The sequence below is a fragment of the Salvelinus sp. IW2-2015 genome, linkage group LG15 (assembly GCF_002910315.2).
Source record: "Salvelinus sp. IW2-2015 linkage group LG15, ASM291031v2, whole genome shotgun sequence".
NCBI lineage: Eukaryota > Metazoa > Chordata > Actinopteri > Salmoniformes > Salmonidae > Salvelinus > Salvelinus sp. IW2-2015.
Window position 1 is genome coordinate 54,323,462 of NC_036855.1, and position 5,807 is coordinate 54,329,268.

General features: G+C 40.9%; 1 pseudogene; it reads right to left on the bottom strand.

The window, feature by feature from the left end:
• LOC111974659 (SHC SH2 domain-binding protein 1-like) overlaps positions 1-3,852 on the bottom strand; it is a 21,883-nt pseudogene extending 18,031 nt beyond the window's left edge.
• Between the last annotated feature and the right edge of the window lie 1,955 nt (positions 3,853-5,807).

Here is a 5,807-nt window from a genome sequence, read left to right on the forward strand (position 1 = left end):
GGATGGGTCTGTTTAATATTACTTTTGGTCAACATAGCATTGCTTCACATCAGCAACCTAGTCATTCGGAGGTTCTTCACGACTGAAGCTTTTATCGTATTGTTCAATTTCTCCCTGTACCAAGTATATCTACTGTGTATAAAACTAGCTATACGCCATTTGGGATTTCTGTCTGCCTGCTGGGTTGTATGCGTATCGACTTGGTTAACTTGTCAGCATCTCACATCTCAGTTACTACCTTAACCCCAGGTTTTTAATACACAAGTTATGTACAGCCAGAAGGACTTCCTAGGTTCTGGACTTTCTAGGGAGTTTTTCCTAGCCACTGTGCTTCTACACATGCATTGCTTGCTGTTTGGGGTTTTAGGCTGGGTTTCTGTACAGCACTTTGTGACTCAGCTGAAGTGAAGGTTAAAAATCAATTTGATGTAGTTTAGTCACCAAACAATATTTGTTCATTGACATCAACTGCGTGGCTTTGTTAAAAGTTTGTCATACAGGAGAAACACTATAGACTCCTATACCCCTCACAGCTTGCCTACGGAGCTGTGAGGGGAACGGCACCTCCGTACCTTCAGGCTCTGATCAGGCCCTACACCAAACAAGGGCACGCTGACGTTCACCCTCCACTGGCTCTCGCTCCCTACCTCTGAGGAAGTACAGCTCCGCTCAGCAGTAAACTGTTCGCTGCTCTGGCACCCAATGGTGGAACAAACTCCCCACGACGCCAGGTCAGCGGAGTCAATCACCACTTCCGGAAACACCTAGAACCCCACCTCTTAAGGAATACCTAGGATAGGATAAAGTAATCCTTCAAACTCCCCCCCCCCGTGCCCCCCCCTTTAAAAGAGTTAGATGCACTATTGTAAAGTGGTTGTTCCACTGGATATCATAAGGTGAATGCACCAACTTGTAAGTCGCTCTGGATAAGAGCGTCTGCTAAATGACTTAAATGTAAAAATGTAAATGTACAAGAATCCTGTATTTATGTCAATTGTTGGGCTCATCGCAATTATCACTGTCTTCTTAAGACTAATTTGTATTCATGTAAATTGTGCATGGGGTCATTGCATATTCTCAAATGCAACACAGAAGATAGACTGTGTGTGTGAACAATAATAATTATAATGTAACACCAATATTAATAATACATTTTCTATTCTTGTTTACGGAGTGAGCGTGCAGCAGGCAAACCCAGTGATGCTACTGGTCCCTCCTCATCTACAGTTGTGACACACTCGAGCAAGCATTTAAAAAAGGCAGGCTGCTTATGCACCCACATCAAAAATATGCTCAAGACCTCACTGCAGCCCTTTCATTAAATTGAGAGGCCTGGCTTTCTGAGGCTGATGAAGGTTGCTGTGCCTCACTACAAAGTGAATGCTGCTAATTTTACTTATTATTTTGTTRATTTGATTGCTTAAGGTTGTGTTCATTTAAACCTACACTCGGGAAACTTTTACCTCATGGCGCCATCGTTAATGTTATTATTTTAATGTTTATGCACACAAAAAGTGCTTAGTGCTGCTAATTCTATTTGTTGGTTTTCAATATAAAATTTGGTGAAATGATTTCAGTGTGTGTATCAGTACTTTATGAACATTTCCAGCACATTTTAACAATACCACGATAATACTGATAACCGTGGTCACTATAACCGTGATATAAAATGTTCATACCGTTTCATCTCTAGCGGAGGTACAGGTTAGTTGAGGTAATATGTACATGCAGGTAGGGGTGAAGTGACATGTCATGTCCATTGACATTATTCTGAGTGCTTTTGTAAAAAAGTTTACATAATGCAGCTTTTAACCACTCCAAAAAAGAAGTTATTCTAAAGTTCTATCAAGCGGACAAAAAGACAAGAGGGATACATTTTCACACACACAGTAAGAGATGTTAGTCAGGCACAGCAAAAATGAATGGCAGTTCCTCCCCATGCAAAGTCCTACAACAAGAGGCCTGTTTCAATAATTGTTATGGCGGGGGGGGGGGGGGGGAATCGCCCTGGGAACTTTTTCTGGTGCTTTCTAATCTGACATGAAAAGAATAAATGTGGCTTTAACAGCCCTTTGAATAAAAACCTCAGCGGTTTTATTAACAACAGGGACTTACCGGAGGTGCTCAAGTGCCAGTGCAGTCTGGTCAAAGTCCCCAGACTCATCAAACACCACATGGAGCTCCTGCAGAGGCACTTTGTGCAGCGTGGCCTCTAAGAGGGTATTCATGGCCGCCTCTGTGAGCTCGCAGCCTCTCGTCTCACACTGCAAGGGCACCACCAGCTTCACCTTGGCTTTCAGCTCCTTATAGTTCACATCCACCACCTGAGGAAAGGTGCACAAGTATGAGGTTGTAACCTTCATATGACAATCTTTCAAGGGTAAATGGTTAGGCTACCCTGTTTGACTACTTCTGCTCCACTGATCAGATCCAACCATCTGTATAACATTGGGGAAAAAAGCTGTTTCACTGTTTAACCAGACCTCTGGATTCAGATTCCCTATAAAACTGCATCCAGAGTGCAACTGGTCCAATTCATTCATGCAGTGTACAGCTCCTTTAGACAAGTCTCTTGCTGGGAAATCTTTCAGGTCGAAGTGACTTACCTCCACTAGCACATCAAACACGTCTGTGCACCACTGTGCCTGCCAGTCACAAGGCTCCAGAACCTTCTCCAGGTAGTCAGCTGTGAAGGCCTTCACCTCTGATGTTTTACAATCACCTGTGCAAAACAGCATAGACAGCATCTGAGACAACACCTCAAGTCAGCTTTGTTTAGATTCTTCACTGGGAGCCCTTGAAGATCGATCAATACGGTTGTAGTAATCATCTTTCATCCTCTTTAGCCAGTAAACCTGACAACTGAATTGATGCAAGACCGTGTAAGGTTACATACCTAGCATGTAGTCTTGATAGGCTTTGAATCTCTCGTAATAAAGCAGTTCATTTGTCTGAAAAGTGTCAGGAAGGGATGTATCTCCTKCGCATTCATCACGTTGCAACTGAGTACCAGCGATATCAGGGTTGAAGTAGTCTGTGCCGCTGTCACCYTCATCCTCCTCATTCTGAAAAAGTCCTGTGTTAGAAAGTAAAAGTTAGATTGATATATCATTTACTATTTGGATGAATAGTGTAACGTGGTTTCCTTCCCTTATGCCCTATCCTTCATGATCTATTGCTGATCAGGCATGGCCTAGCAGAGGGTATTGATCAAGGGGAAACGAAATATTCCATGGATAGATACTGATACATTTTCTCTCTCTAACAGTTCTTTGAAATACAGCAAATAGAGATGAAATTAGATATACCTAGCCTTATTTGCTGTTATGAGTCAACAGTTGGTTGCATTGCATGTTTAGCTAGTTACAGTAACATTAGATAACTAACGTTAGCTAAGTAAATTGACAAACGTGAACGTTAGCTTGCCAACATTATTAGRTAGGCTAGCTGCACGGTTGAGATGTGCAACAATAGTTACTAAACAAAACCTTGTCTGACAACATCTTCTTGTCGCAAATTAAAATCTCTGGCGTCCTCTTCTAATTCGACATTTGACTCCAAATCCACTTTGCCTGTCTTGTTCTGTCCACTTTCACTTGAAGTAATTGAATCTGCTGTCGACATCATTCTATCCGCCGCCGTTTCTCRTGCTTCAAACTGAGGCTCCGTCATAGATGAACAACCGTCTTCTTCAGCCAATGTACAACTTTCAAACTAGGCCACAGCAGGGGTTCGAATGTACAATAAAATTCAGCACTAAAATGACAGACGAGTTAGCTAACTAACTGTGCCTTTGCTAAGAAATGCACTTTCACACTGCTCATTTCAAAATTTCCCCGGTTTACGGAGTCTCGACCAATGAGCATTGCCGTTGGCTAAAGGTTTGGCGTGGTTGCGTTGATGGGCGTTTCCAATAGTAAACCAGTTCTTGTTTTCTTTTCTTTTTTTGACATATGAGTGCAAATGTATCACAAATTGAAAAMAATCTTTGATAATATGTTAAATCAGAGACATTTATATACAAAGGAAATGCCTGGTCTTCCCTATACCTTTGACCTGTTATATTGTTTATTCAGATCAGTGCATATGGGAGCCTCTGGAGGAAGTTGAGGAACGCACTTTGACTATTGAGATGCAGAACAAAAATAATAAAGAGAGAGATAGAGGAAAAATATAGAGGGGGAGAAAGAGATACAAAGATAGAGGGGAATAAAGAGATATAAAGATAGAGGGAAGAGAGAGAGATATCCTTGACCGAGATAAAAGCCTTAAAGGGATACTTTGGGATCTCTGCAATGAGGCCCTTTATCTACTTCCCCAGAGTCAGCTGAACTCGTGGATACCATTTTATTGCCTCTGTGTCCAGTACGAAGGAAGTTAGAGGTAGTTTCTTGAGCCAATGCTAACTAGCATTAGCACAATGACTGAAAGTRTATGGGTATCTACTAGCATGCTAGCAGATACCCATAGTCTTCAAGTCATTGCGCTAGTTAGCAACTTCCTTCAAAATGCACATAACATAACAATTGTATCCACAAGTTCATCTGACTCTGGGAAAGTAGATAAAGGGCTTTATTTCCAAAATTCCTAAGTATCCCTTTAACATTTTTCACGTTCAAGCTACTGCTGACAGCATCCTTTTCAGTGGTGGAGTGGGAATACAGTCATTGTTTCTGGGCAGTGTTTTACACACCAAGCAGTAGTCCTGACTGAGGTAATAGTGAGTCAATGATGTCGTTTCAGAGGGACAGTGCACAGATGGAAGGAATGAGTAAGAAAGAGCAGAATGACAAGGGGGGAAAGAGTGGGGGATGTCAAAAATAAGACTTTAAAATTAGATGGACAGTGGTGACTGGTGACGTCCTGATCCTAGTCAGAGCAATCTGGTGTCAACCTCCTGATTATACCTGTCCATCAGCATCTCCATCTTAATCCATCAACCTAATCGGGTACATCAAACTGGCCAGGTCACTATAAAGAACATTCAATTCAAACTGTGGATTTACATTAATTCACTATTGGAAAATGRCTGTTTACACTGAGCATTATTAGAGGATTGTTTTATTGTCAAGCATGTTGCTGACTGTGGTATAAATCAGCATCTACATGATAAACATGGTGGCTATTCTGACACGTAGCTTGTCAAAGGCTATTTTTCATGTTGGCTGAGCACATATAATCTGATGACTGGGTAAGAGAACCACAGGATAACAAATGGACAACTCTGTTTGTATGACCTTGTGAACTTGTCAAGCCAGCAAGCATTTGCATCAGYAATGAAACCATGATTTCAGTAATAAATGTGTTACGTGTAAGTAGCATGTTATTGTATAAGTAGCAATCTAAGGAAAATCTGAACTATCAAAATTGCACCATCTTTTGGACCTGATTATAATGGCTCACACAAATTAAATATGAAGACCTAGCTATTAGTTATAATAAAATAATATTCACATTCACAAATAGCATACTACAACTGTCAGGTTATAAAGTTAAACATATAATATGCAAAAATAGTTGGCAAAAAAAATACCTGACTTGAATTTTGTACAATTTGAGTCCTATTTCACGATCTCGCTAAACTACCACTGTCAGAGCAGGATTGAAAAAGGAAATACTGTCCTCTATCGTTATTATTTGGGATAGAATCTGAGCATGAAGGTAAGCAGCACTGTCGACTTCACTAGCTAGGTTTTTGTTCATTGACAGTATTATAGCCCTCAACCACAGACAGTCATAAATCATTATTTGAAGTTGACCTACAAACTACACACCGAGCTGTTTACGACTGTTTATGACGAGTTTGT